The sequence below is a fragment of the Podarcis muralis genome, chromosome 3 (assembly GCF_964188315.1).
Source record: "Podarcis muralis chromosome 3, rPodMur119.hap1.1, whole genome shotgun sequence".
Classification (NCBI taxonomy): Eukaryota; Metazoa; Chordata; class Lepidosauria; order Squamata; family Lacertidae; genus Podarcis; species Podarcis muralis.
Window position 1 is genome coordinate 89,587,464 of NC_135657.1, and position 26,485 is coordinate 89,613,948.

The 26,485-nt window shown below is 44.5% G+C and overlaps 1 protein-coding gene across 6 annotated transcripts in view; it reads left to right on the plus strand.

Moving 5' to 3' along the window:
• The window catches only part of CYRIA (CYFIP related Rac1 interactor A), a 67,181-nt gene that overhangs the window by 10,875 nt on the left and 29,821 nt on the right, over positions 1 to 26,485 (plus strand). For 3 of the 6 annotated variants that reach the window (XM_028722577.2, XM_028722580.2, XM_077926328.1), the window contains 2 exons: positions 19,214 to 19,264; positions 23,939 to 23,974. The gene's annotated coding sequence lies outside the window, so the exon portion shown is untranslated. Of the gene's footprint in view, positions 1 to 19,213; positions 19,265 to 23,936; positions 23,975 to 26,485 lie in introns of those variants that run through there. The other 3 variants (XM_028722579.2, XM_028722582.2, XM_028722575.2) reach the window with 2 other exon arrangements.

Below are 26,485 nucleotides of genomic sequence, written 5' to 3' on the forward strand. Positions count from 1 at the left end.
GCAGCTGGGGCAGATGAAGGCATCCGGTTTCTTTGTTACAGATGCACCACGACGTTTCTTCTGTTTGTGCTCCTCCCAGCAGTTATTTCTCCTCTGGTGACTGCTGGTACAACCTGACTGTCTCCAGGCACTGCAGTCATCTGCAAGGGATTCCCACATGGTGGGGTTGATGTTGCCAGGCTCCATGTCACATCTTTATAGAGCTTTTTAATTACAGTATATTTATGTATCATGCTATAAAATGTCTACCTCACTTTTCATCCCCCCAAAAGACTACAGTAATTTTATACACTGTCTCTGTTCATGGAGACTTTTAGGTCATTGGATATTCATGGTACAAGAGTGATCATTAAACATGAGAGAGTTGAGAGTCATGCTAGCTACTGCTCCTTTTGCTCTGAAGCATCTGTAACTGTGGTAATTTGTGTGTGTGTGGGTGGGGGTGGGTGGGAGTCTTCTCACTAATGGACTGGTAAGTACGGACTAATTGTTTTGCCACCGCTTCCATTTTGCCAGCAGTCAAAAATGTAGTCCAGCATGTCAGATTAATCAAAAGCTTTTAAAGAGGGTGGGCCGTGAGGAGAGGGAACTATCTCTCTAATGAATGCTCTGGGTTGTTGCTTGGTTGCTGTTCATTTCTGTGGTTTCTGAGCTTACACTTCACTGAAGCCAACCTCTTCTGACAGGCTCTGTTTTCTAAAACTGTGGTCGCATGGTCCGTATGGCTGAGTGCTAAGGCCATTTCTAAGGTTCCCCCTATCAAGCATCGTTGATAATGTGAATATACTAAGGGTGCACATCAGGGTTATTTGGAGATTATTTGGAGACTGCAAGGTCACCCACACTCACACCCAGACAAGTCAGCTTAGGGCCTCCACGAAGCCTTGTGGCACTCTGTTGTTTCTGTAATTGTGAGCACTGTGTAGCTCTGTTTCTCCTATATTTCTACGTTTCTCTGGCTCCAGGCGCTTTCCAAGAGATAAGGCTACCCAAAATGTTGCTGGGGAACGCTGCAAGAGCTGTCAATTTGTTCATTGTTCGACCACAGCAGCAAGTGACTTTCTAACATGTTAAAAGCTTAGTTGTGTTTGTTTGTGTGGTTGTTTTTTTTTAAAAAAACTTTCTGTGTTGCTCTGCTTTAATAAAAACATAGAACCCAGATCTCTTCAGAACTTCGCAGGCAGAGTTCTAGACAGTCTCATATTTTAAGTGTTGTTAGCCGCCCTGAGCCCGGCTTCGGCTGGGGAGGGCGGGATATAAATAAAATTTATTATTATTATTATTATTATTATTATTATTATTATTAAGGACTAATTTGAGCCCTGTAAGGTCTAATTCTGAGAACACAAACGACCACTGGAAAGGCTCTAAAAATGGGTAGTCAAAAATACACACCACTTGCTGCCTCTTGTTTATTTTAAGGTGAGAAAGAGCAAGAGAGGAGCCCCTCCTCCCTTCCCTGTAAAGGATTATTTTATTTCTCCCACAAAAAGCCCCTGGACCTGTTAGTTTGCAGGATACTAGCAGGATAATCCACCGGGGGGCGGGGCTCATGTGCCTGTAAATTTAATCTGCTTTAGCTAAAAGAGAAAAAAGTTACAGTCCTTTTTTTAGATTTCCCAATATAGTGAAAAGGAAGCACATTTTATCCATTTTATACTGAGCAGCTTGGAACCCAGATTACAGATGGAAGTGAAGAAAGCACAGAACAGCTCAGAAACAGATTAGGATTTATTTATTTTTTAATGCACAGATAGAAGCCAAATCTTGTAGCTTGAATATCCCAGCAGTACTAATCGTAGTACGCTGAGAGATAGATTGCGGTGGGATTCATCCTTGCTTCAGCACATCGAAACCATGTTTTAATTAGTTCAGAATTCCTCGATTGCTAAAGCTCCCTTTGTATTTTCTGAAGAGTACCTGCGGTTATAGTTCCTCAGCTTTTAATGTCTTGTTGAGTGCTTTCCAGTGAACATCGGTTCAGACCAGCAATATCTTTGCAAGAATATTTCTCCTTAGAAGCAAGTTTGTGCATCTATTCACACAATCGTGAAATAGATGGCAATCTGCTAGCAGGAGCAGCTGGTGGGGTCAGACTACAGAACTGGCCTATCATCAAGCCTTATAGGAGTATGATGGCTTAGTCCTAAGTAGCGAAGTCTTCATTATGTGGAATGGAAAGGATGTTGAATATGTTAGGCAGACTTACTTCTTGACGTATCTGCTATATTTTTCACTAAAACCCCCAAATCTATTGTTCAGAGCCAAGTGGAAAAGACATCCAATTAAAATTAAAGAATGGGGTGCCTTGAAGCACATTCAGAACCTAGGAATTTCAGATCCAGAACTGAATTGAGCCCACAGGGCCTTTGCACAAAAGTCCTCTTCTGGTTAGCTTCCTTCTTTGCAGCAGCCCAATTTAGGTGCAAAAAGTTGGGTGTCAAACCCCCGGTCTACCACAAATCACCCAGAGCTCTACATGCAGAGCCCAGTGTGCCTGTTGCTCGCTCCTGGATTAAACAGTGGTGAGAATTTCTGATTTGGGAAGAGCAGAGGCATTATCCCCCAACCCTTGAAAATAACTAAATGTGGTTGGTGAAAAATGAAATATTTTCTTTTCGGGGGGGGGGGGGACGGGATGTTTGAGCATCCTAGGACATACATAGACTGTTACAGGATGGTTCCATTGAGCCAGGCTAGCAGCGAAACTGACAAATCTGCAACGTTTTATCCATTGGGAAAGTTTCATTTTATCAAGTGGCTTACAAATTCTACAAACAAACAAGCAAGCGCATTGGAAAGCATGGACCATACCAAGCTCAGAAAACTGGATACAAGACTTCCTGCAATTAGCAGGCAGCAAAAAGTCTGCTTCCTAAACATAAAAAGACAACTTCCAGGAGACCTGGGGTGTTGTTGTTTTTTTTGGAACTCTTTGCTGAGTAATATCACAACCAAAAGTTTAATAGCCAAAAGTTTAATATGGATTAATAGCGAACTTGACAAGGGTTTAATCCCCCCCCCCCCCGGGTTGGCATGCCACAGGAAACTGTGGTCAATATCTGACTCCTGATTTGTTGAGCCACCCATCATTCTATGAGGATAATATTGGTTGCCACTTTGATAATACTGAATGGTAGCTTCAGTTGCATAGACTCCATGTGTTTATTCCACTTAACAGAAAATCTAGGACTTATGTCCACTGCAACAGCCATGCAGCTCCAAGATTTTGGTGAAGCTGGAACTAAACACAGGGTTAGACACCATACCTAAATAATGCATCTGTTAAAAGAGTTGCCCTTAGCTTAACTTCCAAGCATTTTGGAGCCTGAGTGAACTGGAAATCCCTTAATACAACATGTTAAAGCAAAAGGTTTTTTTGTTAGTTGAATGCTATTTTAATCCAACATATGCTATCAGCTACAGCTGGGCTCACCAACCTGGTGCCCATGGGCACCACTTCTCCCATCACAGCTTCCAGTGGTGCCCCTGAGCAGGTGCTCTGAACTTTCATTAAACACATACACAAAACCACAATAATTCTCTAGCCCTTCTACAGAGAAAGTTATGGGGCAAAATGTCCCTTGTAAGCATTATCTGTCAAATGAGAGTTTATTCACACATGCTCTCGGGATGCTGCAGGGATCTAGTCATGAACATGCGTTCTGTCAATCCACCCATAGTTCTTCGTGTTCATGAGAAGATGACTGCAGGGTCGCGAGAAAGATGACTCGCAAGTGTGAACAAAGCTTCTCATCTTGAACACTGTAGGCAGACCCTGCAGCAGCTGCGTTTGGCTCAAGATAGTAAATGTATTCAGTGGTTAAGTCATCCAAATATGAGATGAGGAGGGTAGCACATCCCTGGGTGAATCAGCACTGAGGACCAGAGAGGGGACTGGTCATCTTGCAGCATCCCAAGCATGTTGTCATTAGGTTGGTTGTGAAGCTGCCTTGAGCTTAAAAGGATGGGTCATCATTTAAATTGGCCGGTGACTCAAGTAATAACATGGGCTTAAATGTTCCCATCCCCTTTCATCTTGCTCAGCGTTTTAGCATGTGTAGACATTTAAGATGGCATTATCACTGTAGTAAATAGACTTTTAAACGGCTGTGGCCTGTGATGCATTGTGAGCAAGATGATCCAGTAGCACTTCTGCCCCTGGGAATGAAACATTTTAAAATAAGGAGGCAAGAAAATGGCAAGACTCCTGTGACCCCTGCCTCCTTGATACAGAGTGAACTGTCCCCCCCCCTCTTCCCCTCCTTAAGGGCAACCATGCTGGGGGCTTTTTTTAAGCATTGTATATTTTAAGACATGTGGATTTTTACATGTTACCTTTTAAAGAAATGGATTGATTTTTCAAAGGGATGGATCTTACTTGGGGACGGTTGAGGACCAGAGAGTTGGGGGATGGGAGGAAGATGAGAAGAAAATCACATCTTTTTGGAGTGAATACATGGTGCAGAACCTTTTGCTCCTTGAGGGCTGTATTTGCTCAGGGAGAAGTGGTTGTGGTCTCCAAATTGATGGTGAGTGTGCATGGATGTAGCCAGGATTTACGTTGGGAGGGCAGGACCCTCACCTGTCGTCATCCTCTGCGTAGTTCTGTCCAGCAGATTCGGAATGAAATGTCTCAACAACGGTTGTTGGGGGGGGGGAGATCTGCCAACATCTTCAGTCATTTGAAAACCAGGAAGTTAAATTAAAAAGAAATATGAAAGCTAGGAGCTAAATGGCGCCTTAAACCTAGGTTATGGGCGCAGCAACATAATGTCTAGGCACTTTTTTAGTAACAAGAATACAAAGCTGAAAAAGAATGAACTGCAGCTAAAATATTATGTTCATTTTTCACAGGGTCTAGTCCTTCCCCTGCCCACCCCCCTAATATTCTTAAGAGGGTCTCTTTTCCAGTTTTCGGAGAGTAGCTGGAAGTGGGGAGGCAGAAAAAGGTCCTCCTTTCCTTCCGCTCTGCAGCTTTAATCTGAAATCTTAGGCGCAGTACTGCTACCAGAGCTCAGAAACTGCTCGTGCTAAGGAAATTCCCTATCGCAAAACGCACCTGGAACAATTAGAGTTTCAAACACTGCTCAGCTGGCATACCAGATGGAGCTGGTAAACAGCTGCCCTGGACACAGAATTGACCTGCGCCTCTATAGACAGCTGTGAGTCCCAAATGACTTACTGGCTGTGCACCTAGTCCTTCGGAGGCACAGTTACTCCATTCAGGGCCTGGGAATCCCCCAACCCCACCAGCCCCCTGTCGCCCCAACCTAAAAAGTACCTCTGTCTTGTTGGGATTCAACCTCAATCCATTAGGCACCATATGTGTGTTTCTCCACCCCCATGTTGCTGTCATCTCCTCGTCCGCCGATTTTTCTGCAGTTCCTCAGAGCATGTGCCTTTGGTCCTGGGTTTCGTAACATCTGAATTGTACCATGCAAGAAGCATGGTTAGCAGCCCACTTACCAGACTGCTGTTTTGTGTTGTCATTCTTGCAACAGGTGGAAATTGTGGGTGCAGTGTGTGACATGAAAATTACAGCGCAGACCATGGCATCTTGGCTGTGGGCTTATTGGCAGCTGAGCCAACAGTGCCATTTTAGCTCTGCGGGGGTGGGAATGGGACTAACAGGGTGACCCAGATTGGATACTGTCCCCCATCATTCCATGCCGCCAGTTAAAATGACAAAAGGGACCGATCTAAGCAGACAGACTGTATATGTTTTAGGGATTCTTATGGGTTTCATTGAGTCTGCGCAAACCAACCTGATTCGCCCTACCTGAACGAATATGCGGATCAAAACATCACAGATCCTTCAGTTTTTGCAGTTCTGCACATTTACTGTTCTTGGCCAAATGCATATTAAAAGTGCCTTTTTAGGGTAAAAATGTCTACAGATGCATCTTGAAGTAAATTTCATATTTCGGTGAAAAAAGACATTAAAAATAATGCACTTTTTCTTCTTTTTTTTAAAGCAAAGTGAATAGAAACAGAACGGAGCAAACTTGTGAATGAACATGCTTGGATCTGCCACAAACCAGAAATAGACTTACCTGTTCGTCCCTGATGTGTTTTGGCTAACCTCACTACCCACTCACTCTTTACTTCCGGTTTAGTAAGAGTGCGTCCCTTTCTTTGCTGAGTTCTTTGGTTATCAGTTAATGGAGCTAGAATGAAGTTTTATCAAGCCTTCAGATTGGCACAATCAGGCTTAGAGTTCTTGTCTTCTTCATAGCAAAGTGGCTTTTCTTAAAGAGGGTTCAAGTTATTATGCCGTTTTACTTTCTCAGCCGTGTGCTGCTGGTGGGCTAGGCTAGTCCCCTAAATGTTCCCAATAAATTGGGAGCCCGGTGCCTCCTTCCCCAAACCCAGGAAGCTCCTGCCTGGCTTAGGGAGGGAAGCATGATGCTCATGCGCACAACATCAGGACGTCGCGATATCACAGGTGCGATGTTGCCCCCCTCGCAAGCCGGTGACTGTGACCCTAACTGTTTCCCTATGAAGAATTTCACCGCACGCTGCTGGACTCTTCGTGATACCATAATGTTCATAAGCCGGTATGGTGTCATGATTACAGTGCTGGACTAAAACTCCTAGGAGGCCAGAGTGTGAAGCTCATTCAGCCATGAAGCTCACTGGGTGACCTTGGGCCAGTCAACATCTCTCGGCCTAACCCACCTCACAGGGTTGTTGTGGGGGTTCGTGGAGGAGGCTGTGAGTCCTGGAAGACTTGCTCCCTGCCTTGCAGGTCTTTTTCCACCTGGCCTGAGAGGGCAGGGCCCTGACTGACTCCAGCTGCAAAAGCTGAGGCTGCTGAACAGACATTTGGGCTGGGGTGTTGTTGTGGGGTGGTTGCTGCTGTTGCTGTTGGGTTTTTGTGTTTTTTGTTTTTGTATCTTTACTATAGATCTTTTTCTGCTTTATTTGGAAATTGTTCAGTTTGGTTGTGCATTTTAAAAAAATATTTTATTTATTGCTCACGACTGCTTTTGTTATGCTGCAGTTATGTACCATATTTTGCCATGTTGCGAGCTGCCTTGAGCATGGTTTGAACTGTGGAAAGGCAGCATACTAATAAAATTGTGTGTGTGTGTGTGTGTGTGTGTGTGTGTGTGTGTGTGTGTATGCACAGGGTGTCCTGCCAGCCTAGCAGTTTGAAAGCACGTCAAAGTGCAAGTAGATAAATAGGTACCGCTCCGGCGGGAAGGTAAACTGCATTTCCATGCCATGCTCTGGTTCTCCAGAAGCGGCTTAGTCCTGCTCGCCACATGACCCGGAAGCTGTACTCCGGCTTCCTTGGCCAATAAAGTGAGATGAGCACAGCAACCCCAGAGTTGGACACGACTGGACCTAATGGTCAGGGGTCCCTTTATCTTTATGTACAGGGTGAGTCTTTTCAAGGGCCTCTTTTAAAGGACTCACACTGTATGAACTGATGCTTTAGAAACCCTATGGGAGAGTCTCTTAAAAGAATGCTGGGTTTGGATGCCATAAGCTAGGGTTGCTGTATTTCAAAAGGTAAAAACCAGGATACATTTGTACCTTTGTTCTCAAACAGAATGTGTTCTGGGAGTCCATTCGACTCACAAAACCATTCAAAAACCAAGGCGCTGGAAGTTTGGCTTCCAAAAATCATTCGAAAACTGGAACACTCACTTCGATCGTTCGGGTGCCGATTTGTTCGGGAGCCAAGGCGTTTGAGATCCAAGGTACAACTGTACCCCGAAAGTTGTTAAGCTTTTTATAGGAAGACACCAAAATTGTTAAGCTTTATTTTTAAAGAAAAAATTGTTCGGCTGACTTGGCTAAGATCCAGGACAAAGCGCCGCCTCAAACGTCAATTCTGCCTTTGAAATGTATGGCAGCCCTACCATAAGCTAATCTAACATGGATACTTAGGACAATGTATACCTTTAAAAGTTGTGCAGGGGTGCCTCGGGTTACATACACTTCAGGATACAGACGCTTCAGGTTACAGACTCCGCTAACCCAGAAATAGTACCTCAGGTTAAGAACTTTGCTTCAGGATGAGAACAGAAATCATGCTCCGGCGGCGTGGCGGCAGTGAAAGGCACCATTAGCTAAAGTGGTATCTCAGGTTAAGAACTTTGCTTCAAGATGAGAACAGAAATTGTGCTCCGGTGGCAGCAAGAGGCCCCATTAGTTAAAGTGGTGCTTCAGGTTAAGAACAGTTTCAGGTTAAGAACGGACCTCCGGAACAAATTAAGTACTTAACTGGAGGTACCACTGTATAGAAGAGGAATGAGATAAAGAGCCCAGTTGGTAGAGCACGGCGGCAGTGAAAGGCACCATTAGCTAAAGTGGTATCTCAGGTTAAGAACTTTGCTTCAAGATGAGAACAGAAATTGTGCTCCGGTGGCAGCAAGAGGCCCCATTAGTTAAAGTGGTGCTTCAGGTTAAGAACAGTTTCAGGTTAAGAACGGACCTCCGGAACAAATTAAGTACTTAACTGGAGGTACCACTGTATAGAAGAGGAATGAGATAAAGAGCCCAGTTGGTAGAGCACAAGCCTCTTAATTTCAGGGCCGTGGGTTCAAGCTCTGCATTGGGCAAAATATTCCGGCTTTGCAGGAAGATGACCCTCATGGTCCCTTCCAATTCTATGTTTCTATGAATTATTTCAGGAGGTGTAGCTTGTATCTTTTGCCACCATTTGAGGACTGGCTTCCAGCCACATATTTGGCTGGTGGCTACAGGTACCTGAGCTGCTCATATCATCTGTTCCCCTGTCAGCTTTACGCAGCGGATGAGCTGGATCAGTCTCTCCTGCCTCTAGGCAGGCTGGCGGCGGCAGCGTTGCAGCGTCCCAACTTATTTTACGCCAAATTAGTGAGAAAGCTACAAGCGTCAAAACTGTGTCCTATTTTTCCACTTGGCTTAGAGAGCCTGCCTGGTCCTTTTCCTCCTTTTAGTCCCCCTGCACGATGCAGATTTTGAAGCTTGCACCAAAAAGTCTCTTTTGTCACCGATTTAAATGTTAAGAGCGTGCTCCTTCCGACATGGAGAATAATGAAGGTTTGTGTAAGTCAGCCCTCGATTGAAGCACCGCAGAACACCAACTGCACGAATCATAACACTGAGTGAATCATTAGTTGAAATTATTCCCCACTTAGCTATTCAGCTGCTGAACAGGCTTGGAGAGTTAGAGGCAGGCCCTCTGAAAAGGTGGCCGCGGAGAAGTGCTTAATACCAGAGGATTTGGAGAGGATTCTTACCTTTGGTGAGCAGGGATTACTTTCAAGCAACAAGGCAGGGGAGCTTTGCAACAACAAGAAAGGGTGTTTCTTTTGTTTTGGACCGCAGGTAGCTAATGTGCTGCACAAACTTGTGTAGGTGGACTTTGAAAGGCAAAGTCACAGCCTTTATGGAAACTCCACGAGTCGTAGAATCGTCGAATGGTTTGTTTAAAGACTCCCTTTCATCTTCAAGTGGCTTTTTGTCATCCATTTTTTTTATAGGGGGGGATTGTTTAGTTTTCCATTCCTATGCTGTTTTGTCCATATAGCAGCTACTATTAAATGTTCAATGGACGCGGGTGGTGCTGTGGTCTAAACCACAGAGCCTAAGGCTTGCCAATCGGAAGGACAGCAGTTCGAATCCCTGCGACGGAGTGAGCTCCCGTTGCTCGGTTCCAGCTTCTGCCAACCTAGCAGTTCAAAAGCAAACCAGTGCAAGTAGATAAATAGGTACCACTCCGGCGGGAAGGTAAACAGTGTTTCCGTGCGCTGCTCTGGTTCGCCAGAAGTGGCTTAGTCATGTTGGCCACATGACCAGGAAGCTGTACGCCGGTCCCCTCGGCCAATGAAGCGAGATGAGCGCTGCAACCCCAGAGTCGTTCGAAACTGGACCTGAGGTCAGGGGTCCCTTTACCTTTACCTTTATTAAATGTTCAGGGTCTCAGCTATACAGTTGCAAATAAAACGTTTAAAGTGTGTTTTAAGTGCAATATACAATCTGACACTAGATGGCGAGCCTTATGGAAAATTCGATGTATTTTTAAAACCCCTTTTTAAAAAAGCATTTTCAGAACGGTTTTTATATGTGTGTAGATTCCACTCAGGTGTTCCTTATATGTTTACATTGATCTTTTTTTTTGTGATGTAATGCATTGCTATTTTTGTAGGTGGAAAAGGACCGGAACTCACCATGAACGCCTCTCTTGTTGTCTTATAAAGGCAATGGTGCCCACCTGAGAGGTGCCAGGGCTGAGCTCTGGCAAGTTGCGCCTGAAAAAAAAGCCCTGCATGTAACTGAGTTGATTAATAAGTATATTTATAGGCTGCCTCAGCTGGATTCTCCCACCTTTTTTAGCTAGGCTACTAGTACAGGGGTCCCTACAGACCAGGGTTTTTTGACTTGAGACACCCCCTAGGATGGGTTTCAGGGGGTGAACCAGGTGCAAAAAAAATGTAATTCCCTCCCTCATTCAGTTTCCTTCCTGTTGCTTTGAAATGTATATTTGTGAAGGGAGAAAATACTGGGAATGGGGTCCAAAGATTTCAGCAGATTCTCAGAGGGGTTTGTGACCCCCCCAAAATGTTAAGAATCACTGTTTTAGAGACATAGGCTATCCTTCCCCATTACCTGTGTAGGGCAGGAGCAGCAGATTCAGTTGCATCAGTGCTATTGGACAGTTTCCAGGGACATCAGACAGGAATTGATATATTGCATGGAGCAGTTCTTCTTTGTCCTTCATCCAGCACCTTTTGTCCTCAAGACAGTCTTGAAGTGCTGCCTCCATCTTACTCTAGGGGGTCTGCAAGCATGCAAGTGTTTGAGACTTAGGGTGGATCTACACACAGGGGGAAAACGCTATAAATAAGTCAGAAATTAGATGGTTATAATGAAAGAAAAAATCCCTACGGAAAATCGCGTATAAAAAATTTGCTGCTCTCTGACGCCATCTGGTGTGGCATGTTGATAGTGCATTCAAAGTGCTGTTTTATTCCTAATGTAGCGGAGTCCTTAATTTATGAGTCAACGGAGAGAAGCGACGGCTGAATCCAGCGACATTTGAAGCGGGTAAAGCAAACTCTTTAGAAATAAATCGTTGCTGTCTGCTCCAAAATGAATGGTCCTTTGGTGCCACTGAACCTTGCGTGATCAAATCCATCATCACAGAATTCAGTCACCAGGCAAATGCAGCCACCTGCAAAGTCGCTGTCTTGCCATGCAATGAACATAATACTTTCAATTCTGTCACGCACTGTGCACATTTAAAAATAAATAAAAAGTCCTCCTTGGGTTAACTAGGAGACTAGAAGGAATGGGAACAAGCTACTTATGTGGGTGTGATGTTTGTGTTTTTTAAAAAAATACCAAATCATTAAGAAACTTCCTTTTGAGTAAATTGTCTTGTGCTATGGGCTGCATAGGGATTTTTGCTATCTTTTATTGAGATTAATTTTTCTGCAAGCCAAACCTCGGTTCCCGAATGGCTCTGTTTTGGAACATTCCAGCTCCTGAACGCTGAAAACCTGGAAGTAAATGCTCCGGTTTCTGAACGTTTTTCGGAAGCCAAACATCTGACGTGGCTTCTGCTTGAATGCAGGAAGTTCTTGCAGCTAATCAGAAGCCGCGCCTCGGTTGCCGAAATTTCGGAAGACGAATGGGCTTCTGGGACAGATTACGTTCGACAACTGACCTTTGACTGTATATGTAATGAAAGCTGAGGATCATAATAAGATGGTGTGGATTATACATCACAAACTTACCAAGGACATTCTTACCTTGTTTTTGTTTTTGTTTTATGCGTTTCGCTTGTTTTTAACATTTTATGATTTTATTGTTTGTTTTTGTGTTTTTTTAATGTTGTTGTAAACCCACCACAATAGATACCTTTTTGATACAGCAGTACACAAATCTTTTTTAAAAATAAAATAAAATCCCAGGCAGTCTAAAATACATATCCTTGGACAGCATGGAAGAATGGTAGCTTTTTAGCAAGCTGTCCAGCTATTATCCAGTTGCGCTGAGCTACTTTTTCTTTTTTTCTTTTTTAAAGCAGGAAAACAAAATTTAACCAACCAGTAGTAGGAGGCAGATGCTGAAACTTAGGACATCTGTAGAAACCCAATGGAAATGGAAATGTCATATTATGCAAGCATGTGTTTTTTGGTTGCTACTCTGTGACAGTCGGCAGGGCGGGGGGAAACGAGGCCAGTGATATAAGCAGCGATCATCACATTTGCTCGACAATGAATTTAAAAGAAGGCACATGCATATATCAGCACCGAATGTGTCACTTGTGGGTTGTTTTGTTTTTAAAGAAAACCTCTTTTACGCTTCAGATGATGAATATCGATTTGTAGCTTGCTCACATTTGAGAAGACGAGCAAAGGAGCTTGCTTTTCGTTTCAGGATATGTGTTTGTGTGTGTGTGTTTTCACACCGAGGTGCGAAAGGGTGACTTGCATTACAACTTGCCGTGTTTCTAATTCATGCGGCTAAAAGTGAAGTGAGCCTCCAACGCCCCCCCCCAACTGAACTGTACTGGCTTTCTTCTGCTTTTTTGCCCATAAAAGGAGAAAAGCAGTACCATGTGACTTGCAGAGTGCGTGGAAGAAAGGAAAAAAAGTCACAAGATCAAAACCCTGTCTTATTTCAGAAGGCATTGATGCTGGCGTTTAGGAGCTGTTGCTCTTGGTTTTTGTGCTAGTCTCTGAGGGTATGTTGTCACTCGGAGATGTTTCTCCAGTTTTGTTAGCCTTCCTCACACGGCCTTTCTGTTTCTACCATAAGCGATGGTTTTGCTCCGACTGTTTTGATGTGATATTTTATTGGTACTGTAGCAGAGGGCTCTACTGAATTGCCATAATAACCAACAGTCCTGAGTAACCTTCAGTTCTGGGAAAGGCATCTTGATGAGGAAGCATAATGAAATAATTTCGTGTTTCTGGAATTATTCTAGGTGGGTGAGGGTGGGACCCTTTATTTAGCCTGCTTGCATGTGTATTTAAGTCACAGGGGCAAGCTGGCCCGATTTGGTAGGTCTAGTCAGCTAATTTGCAAGCAGGTTTTGTTACTTATCCTGAGTCCAGGCAAATATCTGCTGCATGCAAAAATTAGACCGTGTTCTATGCCCAATCAGATCATTGGTCCATCTAGCTGCCATTGGTTTTAGACAGACATCTCTGGGTTTAAAACCACCCTCTCTGTGTAGATGGCGAGGATTGAACTGAGGCTTTCTGTATGCCACGCAGAATCTCTACCACTGAGCTATAGCCTAGGAGCAGGGTTAGAAACTGAGATATAAAAGCTAGGCGCTAAACAGCACCTTAAACCGAGGTTATGGGCGCAACAACAGAATGTCTTGGTGAGTTTTTGTGTGACAAGAATACAAAGCTGAAAAGGAATGAACTACAGCTAAAACCTTACGTTCCTTTTTCACATGCTCTAGTCCTTCCCCTGCCCAGCCCCCTAATATTCTTAAGAGGGTCTCTTCACCAGTCTTCGGAGAGTAGCTGAAAGTGGGGAGGCAGAAAAAGGTCCTCCTTTCCTTCCACTCTGCAGTTTTAATCTGAAGTCTTAGGTGAGCTCAGAAACTGCTTGCGCTAATTATGAAATTCCCTGTTGCAAGATGCCCCTAGAACAAGGGGAGTTTCGAATACTGCCTAGGAGGTGTTCAGATTTAGGGAGTAGTTTAGGGTGCAGGGGGACGAGGCAAAGCCAAACCTTTTCTTTCCTTTTTTACTTGGGAGACGTTCCTCCTGGAATTATGATTGGGATGACTGCTGAGATTGTTTTGGACCACTAGTGAATTACTGGGATAGTGGAGTCAGTAGAGCATGAGACTCTTTAATCTCAGGGTTGTGGGTTGGAGCCACATGTTGGGCAAAAGAGTCCTTCATTGCTAGATTACCCTCATGGTTCCTTCCAACGCCACAGTTCTGTGATTCTATACTATTGGCAGAAATTCAGGAAGATGATTTCAGCTGAGGCCTTTGCTTCATGACCTTTCACTTCATTTTTAAAATTTCATGACGACATGGAAACGCCCAAGGAGCTGTCAATCAATTTTCCATAATGCAGTGGTGGACGGCTTGGCGAGGTTGATGTGGTGCAAACACATTGACAGAAACGCCAGATTGGTTCTGCTAATGCATTTGCCCCTCTCCCTCCCAGTAAGCAGCAACTATGCAACAGGCTGGAGGTCAGGTGAGCCTTGGCAGCCTACCATGACATCTGCTGCTGTGTGTTTGTTGTTGTCTAGTCGTCTAGTTGTGTCCGACTCTTCATGACCCCATGGACCAGAGCACACCAGGCACTCCTGTCTTCCACTGACTCCCGCAGCTTGGTCAAACTCATGCTGGTAGCTTCAAGAACACTGTCCAACCATCTCGTCCTCTGTCGTCCCCTTCTCCTTGTGCTCTTTCCCAACATCAGGGTCTTTTGCAGGGAGTCTTCTCTTCTCATGAGGTGGCCAAAGTATTGGAGCCTCAGCTTCAGGATCTGTCCTTCCAGTGAGCACTCAGGGCTGATTTCCTTCAGAATGGAGAGGTTTGATCTTATTGCAGTCCATGGGACTCTCAAGAGTCTCCTCCAGCACTATAATTCAAAAGCATCAATTCTTCAGTGATCAGCCTTATTTATGGTCCAGCTCTCACTTCCATACAAAAACAACAGGCTGCTGTGTGTATGCATTTATTATTTGTATAATTTATTCGTTGTCATCTGGGTAGCTCAGTTGCTTAGAGAGTGCTGCTGATAATGCCAAGGTTGCAAGTTCCATCCCCTTATGGGACAGCTGCATATTCCTGCATTGCAGGGGGTTGGACTAGATGATCGCCAGGGTCCCTTCCAACTCTACCATTCTATGATCTAGGTCTGTAGATCTTCCTTCATCCTTCACCATTAAGTTTAGGTTGCCCAAAATGAGAGGATAGAATGAGATTGCAGAATTGTCTGGCAGCATCGCTTCTGATTGGAATTTTTTAATAGGAATAATTTAGAAATCCTGTGTGTAGAAAACCAGGACATCAAGGAAACTAGGTTAGGGCAGCTCTCTTCCCTGATGTTCTGGTTTCCTGCACGTAGGGGCTTTGTACACAGCACCTTTGTACAAAGCTTGGGAACTGTGATTTACTCCCCACAGAGCTGCGATTCCCAGCACCCTTAACAAAGTGCAGTTTCCAGAATTCTTTGGGGAAAGCCATGTGCTTTAAATCTATGGTATGCAGTCTATGAGTACAATGGTACCTGGGGTTACATACGCTTCAGGTTACATATGCTTCAGGTTACAGACTCCGCTAACCCAGAAATAGTACCTCGGGTTAAGAACTTTGCTTCAGGATGAGAACAGAAATCTTGCTCTGGCGGCGCGGCAGTAGCGGGAGGCCTCATTAGCTAAAATGGTGCTTCAGGTTAAGAACAGTTTTAGGTTAAGAACGGACCTCTGGAACGAATTAAGTACTTAACCCGAGGTACCACTGTATTTTCTGTGGGTTGCCTTCAGGAACGAAAAGTGCCTACTCACCTGCAGTCTGAATAAGCACAGCTCAGCGTTCTACAGGGTGATCTTGTGTAACATTTTGCAAATCACCCAAGTCCCAACACTGTAATTGCTAGACCACGTGGGCCTCCAGTGTCAGCTAAAGGTTCCCGGATGCTTCTCCTCTGTGCAGCCAGTGTTGCAATTTCCTCATGAGACGTGAGCAGTGGTCAGTATGTTTAGAAGACCCATTTGCATGACAATTATGTTCTGCCTTCCACCGTTCAGCATGTCATCATAACAATTAAAGGGTAGAATAGTGGAGGACCGGATTTTTTTTAAAGAGAAAAGTCACTAGAGCCTTTTTCTTGCTAGTCCGTGGTCGATGTTGTTTTTAACCATGCTGTTACGCAGTTCTTCCCACTCCCATGACTTAATTTTTAATGCAAGCTGGAAGACTGATCATATGGCCTTCATTATTTCTTCCTCAGCGGGAAACTTCCAAAGCAAGCAGCTGTGTATTGCCTTAAGTTAAATCGACTGTAAAGTGTGATTGCTCAAACTTGGCGTGTGTGATAAGCTTCTCTCCCAGAACATACGATTGGGCAGTTGAGTTATAGGTACTGAACTAGCTTCCTTAAAAAAAAGAAGTGTGCTTTATCTATGGCTAAAACAATTTTGTTAGATGGCTCCTAAACTGTAATGTATATAGTTCTCTTTGCTTTACTGGAATATATTGACTAGGAACCAAAAGCTATGCATCTGAGTGGGGCTGTGCATTTCTCAGCACCAAACCTCTCTCTCTTATTACATTGCCGAACACTTTTGAAATCCTAGGGAATTTCAAAAGCAATTTGTAAGGTGACATGGGGACCTGCTATTCACTAAAAAACAGTTTTCTTTTAAAAATTCTCTGGGCATGACTAAAGTACATGTTTGGATACCAGCACTCAGTAATGTCTGCTGTCTCCAGCACCCAATAATTCACCTGTACTTGAAAAATAATTTTTTTTCCTAGTGGAAAGCTTTCTTCTTCATGCTCCATTCTTTTGTAGTTGGGGATACTAAGAACCAGGGTTTATGAATGTTACTAAGGTTAGGATTTTGTGGAGGTCATATGGAGAACTGAATCCACGTAGAAGCTAGAGTGAAGCCAGAAGACTGCTACATAGTGTGGCATCTTGGTCATGCAGTCCATGTGGCTCTTGGACTTCAAGATTATGTCATTTTATACATAAGAGAAGAAACAGTGTTCAAAATTTGCCAGCCGCATTTTGCACCTGGCTATTGGCCGCTTGCGCCAGATGTCTCCTCCATCTGGAGGTGCATGCCTGGGGATCTTGACTGTTTTCACACAGTAGCAACACATCCTGTAGAGTTCTATCCACTATATTTTATCTGCACGATCAGAATGTATTTCAGGAACCCAAAAGTCATATTGAAAAATACGACTTCTGAGCTGCCTGGCCCCAAAATGGCAACTTACCATTCTGTTTGGGTGACTGTAACACTGATTGAAGGAGCTGTTTGGTGCCTGGCTTTGTATATGTGAGTTTCTATCGCTGAGAAGAAATATTTAAGAAAGAGATGGCTCTCTGTTTGACTGTGTACAGTTATGAGGACGGTAAACAAAACTCTAAATGTAGTTGAAGGCTGTATGGACAGAATCTTCCAAAAGCAAAAGCGGCAGGGGGAGACGGTATTCCTCCATGAGATGGAAAACAAAGGTCTGTCTTCTTGGCCCGGAAGTCATACATATTTAGCAGGCTGTATGTAGACGATGAAAACGTGAGTCCAAGACTATCTAGGTGGCTTCAGTGAATGATCGTTGGGAGCTTCCACATGGGAGTTTATTGTGGACTCCATGCTGCTCAGGCCTCCAGCTTTTTCACTGCTTCTCCACGATGTTGTCCTCCTCAAAATGCCATCCCAGGTCGCCCCACCCCAGTTTAATCTGGCTTTACCGCTTCCACTTTAAAAAAATACATACATCAAGTTTTTCCTGCTCCAAAGGAAAATCCTGTGTGCCCATGGTGTACGTGCTTCGTGCCGTGGCTGGCCCCAAAGGTCAGATAACTCTCCTCACGAGAAAGAAACCTTGTGAGGAGGAACCTTTTACTTCATGTTTTTGAATCAACATGGCTGTGTTCAATTTGGGTTTTAAGCCAGGCTGTTTTGCAAAAGAGACAGTATTCAAAAATATCCCGTTTCTGAACCTATTGGGCATGCTTTGGTTCATCCATGGCTCTCATAGGTGTGGCATTGATGAAGGGGGGGGGCATCATCTCTCAAGAAAAGTGTTTCTCAACCTGTGGGTCCCCAGATGTTGTTGGACTACAACTCCCATCATCCCTGAGCTCTGGCCTTACTAGTTAGGGATGATGGGAGTTGTAGTTCAACAACATCTTGGGACCCAAGCTTGAGAAAGGATGATCAAGAATGTAACCAAGCAGGACAAAGGAGGAACCTGGCTGTTTCAATTCAGCTATGTGGATATGAAAGGTGACAACCCATTTGCGGTCACAGCTGAAGCACTGGTACCCTTCTGAGGGAGAAGTGGTGCTGCCCGAGGCAGTGGCTTCACCCTGTCTAGTGGCTGGGCCCAGCCCTGCTGAGGTTCCCTGATCAGAATACACATCAATCATTTGAGGAGCAGAGAGGGGGCAGTCATTTCTCCTCAGCTGAGGAAAAGAGGGTGGGCTGTCTGTAACTTGAACCAAGGATTGCAAACTGCCTTGTAGCCTTGTCTTCAAACTCTGGTGTAAAGCTAACTATGAAGAGCATTAATCTGGTGCAGGTGCAAATGCGTACCATGGTTCATGATGAAAAGAGACACAACAGAGAGATCGCATGAGAGGGACCCCCATGAGGGGTTCTGGCCTCTTCGTCAGCCCACCTTTGCATGGAAAAACAGAAACGTCAAACATACATTTCCGAGCACAATTCAAAGTGTTAGTGGTGACCTTTAAAGCCCTAAACGGCCTCGGTCCTGTATACTTGAAGGAGCGTCTCCACTCCATCGTTCAACCTGGACACTGAGGTCCAGCGCTGAGGGCCTTCTGGCGGTTCCCTCACTGCGAGAAGTGAGGTTACAGGGAACCAGGCAGAGGGCCTTCTCGGTAGTGGCACCCATCCTGTGGAACGCCCTCCCATCAGATGTGAAGGAAATAAGCAGCTACAGTGGTGCCCCGGAAGACGAATGCCTCGCAAGACGAAAAACTCGCTAGATGAAAGGGTTTTCCGTTTTTTGAGTCGTTCCGCAAGACGAATTTCCCTATGGGCTTGCTTCGCAAGACAAAACGTCTTGCGAGTTCTTGCGAGTTTGTTTCCTTTTTCTTAAAGCTGCTAAGCCGTTAATAGCCGCTAAGCCGTTAATAGCCGCTAAGCCGCTAAGCCGTTAATAGCCGCTAAGCCGCTAATAGCCGTGCTTCGCAAGACGAAAAAACTGCAAGATGAAGAGACTCGCGGAACGGATTAATTTCGTCTTGCGAGGCACCACTGTATCTTATCTTTAAAAGACATCTGAAGGCAGCCCTGTTTAGGGAAGTTTTTAATATTTAATGCTGTATTGTTTTTAACACTTGATTGGGAGCCGCCTAGAGTGGCTGGGGAAACTCAGCCTGATGCGCGGGGTATAAATAATAAATTAAGATGATTATTATTAGAAGTAGTAGTAGTAGTACATGACAGGTTATTTGAGCTGCATTCCACTTACAGTGCAATTATTTAATAACAATGTTCTGGATTTAAAATTGGCAGGTTTCGCTCTTCGCTTAGATCTCTAGGAGACTTTGGAGAATTCCTGAAGAGGTAAGATCACATCTGTCATCTGTCTGTCTGTCTGTGTATATCTATCTATCATCTATCTAATCTATCATCATCTCTCTGTTTTTGTTGGTTGCTTACTTCAGTACCTAGAAAGCTTTTGACCTCCACCACTTGTTTTAACTGGAATAGTTAGTCATCGCTATTTTGGAATCCCTGATCTGGGAACTTTGAAAGTGCACAAAGACGTGAAAACTTTGATTTCTTGCTCCCGTCCTCGCCCCAGTTCTCTATTTCTCATGCTTTGCTTCCAGCTACTTTCACAGATTCCGTTCCGACTCGCTTCGTAGGGAATGCTGATGGGGTAGCTGTCATAAAGAAATTCACCCTTCCTCTTTCTGGCAGGAGGGGGAAACTGCTTCATTTTTGAGAAGTGGGAGAGAGAGAAAAATAACGTGAAGTGAAGTCGTCCTTAAAATTGGCATCGTAGTCAGCGGCTTACTTAAGGGCATCACTTGCCACATGCCTTGGGAAGACGTTGTCACAGCAGAGGCTGATGACTTTTGGTAACTCGAGGGGACGTAGAATCCTTTGATAATTGCAAAATAGCATACCATGTGCATGGTTAATCGTGCGCACAATTGGAACTGTCCGTCCATTGGACACCTTGCAAAACCGGAGTGGGGAAAGGGATCTGGCTGGTGGGCCCGATCCATATCTCCACCCCCCTCCCATGGGCCAGTGCTGTCAATCGTCTGATGTTGCAATGATGTCAGGGTTTTTTCCACCTGTGCAGCACTTTGCGAGCGCTGGCGATTGACCGACTGTCTGCGCTGGGGAAGCCCTAGGGACAGTGCTTTTCCACCTTTATCACCTGATAGCTAGCCGTTCTGGAAGTTCTGCTCAAGCAGCAGCCGCTCAGCGGCATCTGAAAGGCCCCTTTCATCCAAGCCTTACCTGCCTCACACCTGACATCCTAGATGATGCCTGGTGTAAGGCAGATGGGCATGGCTTGGGGCAGATCTGGTGAACCTAATTGCACCTGTGGGCTGGAGATTCCTCATCCCTGTTGTAGGAAGATCAGTCTGCGTCTCTTAAATGGTGTTTTATATAAAGTAAATGTTTTATTTATGATTATTTGTTGATTATTTCATATGATTTGTGCTGCAATTGTGATGTTCTGTTAAGTATTTGTTATTTATTGCTTGTAAGCCGCTTTGGGATTCATTTGAATGAAAAGCAGCTAGGGCCGGGCGATACAGTGGACGCTCGGGTTGCAAATGTGATCCGTGCGGGAGGCATGTTTGCAACCTGCAGTGCTGTGTCCGTGCACGCATGGGTCATGATTCGGCACTTCTGCGCATGCGCAAAGCGCGATTTAGCACTTCTGCGTATGTGCAAGCACTGAAACCCGGAAGTAACCCGTTCTGATACTTCCGGGTTTGGTGCGGTGCGCAACCCAAAAACACGCAACCTGAAGCGTCTGTAACCCGAGGTATGACTGTATCTGCCTTTCCACATCATGATATGTCAGTAGCTAAATACCTCGATATACTGATATATCACGATGTCTGAAATGTATCCTGGCTGCTTCCTCCGCTGTAGAGGAGGAAGCAGCCGAGATACATTGCCCAGCCCTATAGTGAGCAAGCCCTGATACCTCTCCGGTTCACGTGTGAGCCTGAGGGGCATTGGGGTTTTTGTTGTACTCTTCAGCTGGGGGGCGAGAAGCCTCCCGCCCCTCAGCTGAGTGAGCCCCCATACCGCTCTGGCTCATGTGAGCTGGAGGGGTGGGAGGCTCCCTCAAAGGCAGGCAGGTGGAGCCTGAAAGGTGCACACCAAGAACCTTCTCAGACTCCATCTGCAGGCAATTTGACCTGGCGCAATGTATTGCCCACTCAAGTGGTCTGAAACAGTATCACAATCTGAATGCCATTTAAGCAATTTATCGACATATCTCCCAGCTCTGAAAGCAGCACAGCGATACCATCAGTCAGATCAAATCAAATTGTAAGTCTGAGGTTAGTGCGCCGTTAACGTTCTGCAAGGGAAAGCAGGGAGCATCGAGGGCCTTCTCTGTAGTGGCACCCAGAATGTGGAAAACGTTCCTGAAAGAGGTTTGGTTGGCGCCCTCTCTCTTCAGTTTTAGGAGAGGCGGCGAAGACTTTGTTTATTCCACTGTGCTGTTAGGTTAAAATCCTGTACTTGCTTAGCTGAAGGTGGGCTCATTGACTTCAGTGGCGCTTCTTTTTTGAGTACGCATACATGGGATCGCATGGGACGCGGGTGGCGCTGTGGGTAAAACCTCAGTGCCTAGGACCTGCCGATCGTATGGTTGGCGGTTCGAATCCCCGCGGCGGGGTGAGCTCCCGTCTTCGGTCCCAGCTCCTGCCCACCTAGCAGTTCGAAAGCACAATTAAGTGCAAGTAAATAAATAGGTACCGCTTTATAGCGGGAAGGTAAACGGTGTTTCCGTGTGCTGCGCTGGTGCCGGCTCGCCAGAGCAGCTTCGTCACGCTGGCCACGTGACCCGGAAGTGTCTCCGGACAGCGCTGGCCCCCGGCCTCTTAAGTGAGATGGGCACACAACCCTAGAGTCGGACACGACTGGCCCGTACGGGCAGGGGTACCTTTACCTTTACCTTTACATGGGATCGCACAGTGAATATCTTTTCAACCTCCTGCTTTGACCATGTATTTTGAAGCTGACATGGTTATTCTATGCCTCACCCAAACTGCTATCTTAATAATATGCACTGCAGTCCTAGACATGTAATTCCCACTGAGTTCAAGGATGCTTTGCTCAGTTAAGACCTGGAGCCTTCATGGATGCATTGAATTTCCCCCCTCATTTATCTTTGTTTGTTTTTGTGTGTGTATTTTAAATATGGGAACTGCCTCAGGGGCTGAAAGAAGAGGCTGAAATGTCCCGAAACGAACTAAATAAATAATATAATCGCAACATTCATCGTACCACCCTAACTGCAGCACTGAGTTTATTCTGCTCCCAAGGGAAGGCTGAGTAGTGTCTGAATCTGTTCGTCTGTGAGGCATCTGACATGCAGAGTATCTGAATTATAGGCTGAATGGTTTGGCCCGGCCTTCGGAAAAGTTGTGGAAATGGCTTTTTATGATTGCTTTTCACACCCACTTACACGCAGATGAGGAGCAGCCTTAAAAAATGCTGGTCACTCAGAGTTATGTGCACAATATATTTACCCCCATATACAGTTTTTGATGTCTCTGAGGTCACTCAAACAGAGAGCAGGTTACATGGCAAATCATGTAACAATTGTGTTTTGGTTTTTAGAGCAAAATAACACAGGTGTCTGCAGATGGATGCCATAAGAGGATGACTAAGACAAGTTGAAATGAAGTGTCACTTTAAAAGTATCGCTGTACTTTGGTTTCTGATTAAATGGGACATGCCTACTGTTGGTAGGCTGTAATTGCTGCTTTAAATGTGCAGCTGTAATTTAATTGACGGGAGTCCCAAAGATGCACTTGGTTAGATAGAAATAATACTAAAACCTACATAATGTCGGAGAAGTAGGTACTAAGGGACATAGTGACTGCAGGTCACTAAACATTGTTACCTGTGAGTAAGTTGCATTGAATCCGGAGCTCTTTACATTGTTAATGTAGTTGGTTTTCTTTGTTTGCTTGTTTCAAGTGGCTAGGAATATAGGTGAGATATTGTGATATGAGATTTAGGTTTTGTGTTCTGTGCCTTGGCCTCTCTCTAAGCCAACATTGTATTTGGGCTGGGCGATATCAACATCGCCAGCTAAACATCGTGAAAATATATATATATATATATATATATATATATATATATATATAGGCTGGGGAGGGCGGGGTATAAATAAAATTTTATTATTATTATTAATGTCTGAAATAAGGATGGAGCTCTGTAGAGGCATTGGCTGGCTTCACACTTTTTCCTATGTTGTGAGTTTTGTGCACAGCACACAGGCACATCGTGATTCACAATATATTGCCAGATCAAAAACTGCGAAGCCTATATCACAATATGGACTTCAAACTGGTTTGGGACAATATATCGATATATTGCCCTGCCCTAGGTAAAGGGACCCCTGACAGTTAAGTCCAGTCGCGAATGACTCTGGGGTTGCGGCGCTCATCTCGCTTTACAGGCTGAGGGAGCCGGCATTTGTCCGTTTCCACAGACAGTTTTTCTGGGTCATGTGGCCAGCATGACGAAGCCGCTTCTGGTGAACCAGAGCAGCTCACGGAAACACCATTTACCTTCCTGCCGGAGCGGTGCCTATTTATCTGCTTGCACTCTGACATGCTTTCGAACTGCTAGGTGGGCAGGAGCTGGGACCAAACAATGGGAGCTCACCCCGTCGCGGGGCCTCGAACCGCCGACCTTCCGACCGGCAAGTCCAAGCGGCATAGTGGTTTAAACCACAGAGCCACCCGTGTCCCATTGCCCTGCCCTATTTGGTGTTAAATGTGAGAATGTTCTTCTGAGCCTTTCTCACCCTCTACCCATATATGTTATGCTTCCATACGTTCGATGAACGTTGACATTGCAGTCCCTTTTTATTGACTGTTAGCAGTTAGGACTTTAAGAACAAAGAAGAAAGTCAAAACTGTGACGCTAAAGGAGAAATTGCTTGAGCAGGGTTTGTGTACATGTAAACCTCAAGTATCGCATAAGATGATTACTGACTCCCTGATTCCATTGTTGCAGATTACCGAACCAGATTCAAGACAAACACATTTCCAGGTAAAAAATTATTCGGTGTATCAAATGCTTTTTTACATAGCATACTGATTAATATTTTTTAGGTCTGTTTTGTAAATCTAGCATTGTGTGTTTCATTTATATATAAATACACTTGTCCACGGGCTAAAGTTCTGTAGGGACCTAATCACACGAGGAGCGCTACATAATTATGACTTCAACCAAAGGGAATGCCAGAAGCCATGGTACCCTTTCAGTTTGTTGGAGCCTTGGGTGCTCCTCAGAACCACCAAAAATTCATTTTTAAGTTAGGAGGAGAATGTACATTTACACAACGCATAGCCTATTCAGTGTTCTTATAGGGCTGTTTTGAGCTGGTTATCTTGGGCCGGGGAAAGTTGTAGCTGGTGAAGCAGCAAAAAACTAGTAGAAAGACACTTTCAGCCCCTGAGGCCTCTTGGTCTTCTAGAGATGGGAGTTGCATCCAGGAGTATCCTTGGACTATGAAACTGGTGTGAAGACCCATCCAGAACAGGCGACAGATGTATATCCTAGACCTAGACACAGGGGTTTTATCTTGCCAGAATTAAGTCTCAGTTTATTGGCACTCATTCATCTGGACCCTGGTCCAGAACTTACAGGGCCACACCTGATTCAGATTTAATGGAGAAATAGACATAATTGTAAGACTAGTAACTGGACATTTGTCTCCAATGAGATAACAGTATTATCATGCTGTGCCATCCATAAAAAATAGGTAGTCCCATTTATCCTTATTTTCAAAAGTTATCCCTTTATTTTCAGAGCATCAGTATTCTCAGATGTTAGGGGTGCCTCTCATTTCCATATTGTATAATGGCTGCCTTTATCTCGGACAGTGCAGCTTCAAATGGACCCTTATTTGTTGACATTTTGATTTGGCAATGCTCATTGTTTGAGTACCACTGCAGTGATGCACATTGGAGACCCTCGGGCAAAGGGTTCTGTCTGCAGGGAAGCATTTTGCTTGTAGACTGTTGGAGAACTAGCCTATATGGTACATTAAAAGAAGCAGATGAGCCAGAGACCGGTCTGTTTTTCCTGTGTAGCAGGAACAAATCTGGATGCTTACTATTGCAGGACATGTTGCCAGAAATGGACTTGGAGCCACACCCAGGCAAAGTTAAAAAACAGGATGCTGTTCTGTAGTGTGCAAACAGCATCTGGAAATAGCATAGACCTGATGCTTCTTTCAGGGGGATGGAGAACAGTTTTGCTTATAAGTAGATAAATGTCCACTGTGGTATTTTTAGAAAGGCTCTCTTAATACTGAGTAGTGGACTCTCTTGAATACCACAGTTATAAAATGTCACTCAGACATTCAGCTAGTGAAAAAAATGACTTTTCCTTCTGTGAATCTCCCCCGCCCCCGTGCATAACAGTAAACAATTTTTAGGGTGGTTTTTTTTTTGGCTGTATACTGTTCCATTTGCACTGGGTTTTTAGTTTGTGAGCATTTTAGGTGAGCTCTGAAAGCCTTTTGCTAAATAGCAGTGATAATTAAGAAGATGAAAAGCAGAAATTTTAATGATCTCCATTTCCTATAACTATTAGTAGAAGCAGTTGCCTCCATCATCACAGTTGTTTTAAGAACCTGAACTGTCACAGTACAATAAAATAACTCTGTATTCTAAAGCCCTTGGTCCTCCCTCAGAAAGCTATAGCCGCCAGACCCCTACTTAAATGGTTTTCCACCCACCCAAGAACCGCAGCACTGGAATTTCCAAAGCATGTGTGACACAACTAACAAAAGTTTTGGGTGGAGGCAGCAGAAGAGCGAAAACGATGCTACTCTTTTCTCAAGAAATGTAATGCCAGACAACAGTGATAGCAAATTATCTGCTGGAACTAATAGGCAGCAGTGAAAAAATTAAGAAAGCCAGAGAGAACTTTGTAAATAAAGTTTTCCATAATTCAAAAATCTAATAAAGCCCAAAAACATGGAAGTAAAAAGTACTTCAGAAGGTTTTAGACAGAACTACAGATTAATGCTGGCAATAAAGATCAGCACTCGGATCTTAATTTCTTTTAAGCTGCCGGTTTCTTCTGTAGATCTAAAATGATCTCAGGAATTTATGATTTGAGGTGCCCAAGCTTTTATAGTCAGCTCCAACTGTTCATGACATTAGCACTGTGGGTTTTTTTTTTGGTTTTTTTGTTTGCCAGTTGGTGTGAAATGCAACAGATAAGAGGGGCCATTCATCTACTGCAGCCTTAAAAGCTTGAATGTGTGCCCTGAAAACAAATGCCACACAGATTTAATAAGCTTGTGACTTGTGTGGAGGAACCAGGCATGAGGCAAACATTCTCCCCTTTGGTCGCCAGCTATTTGCTGCTTACTGATTCTTGGGTCGTGTCACCTGATTGTAATGGGGGCAGCGTCTTGTGATGCAATCCTGAGCAAAGCATCAAAAGGGCTCCCCCATTATTGGCAAGGTCAGTCATGGGCAGCATCCCTGCATTCATAACGTAAACATGGGAGCTGTGCACTTAATACCTTGATATCTCCTTGAT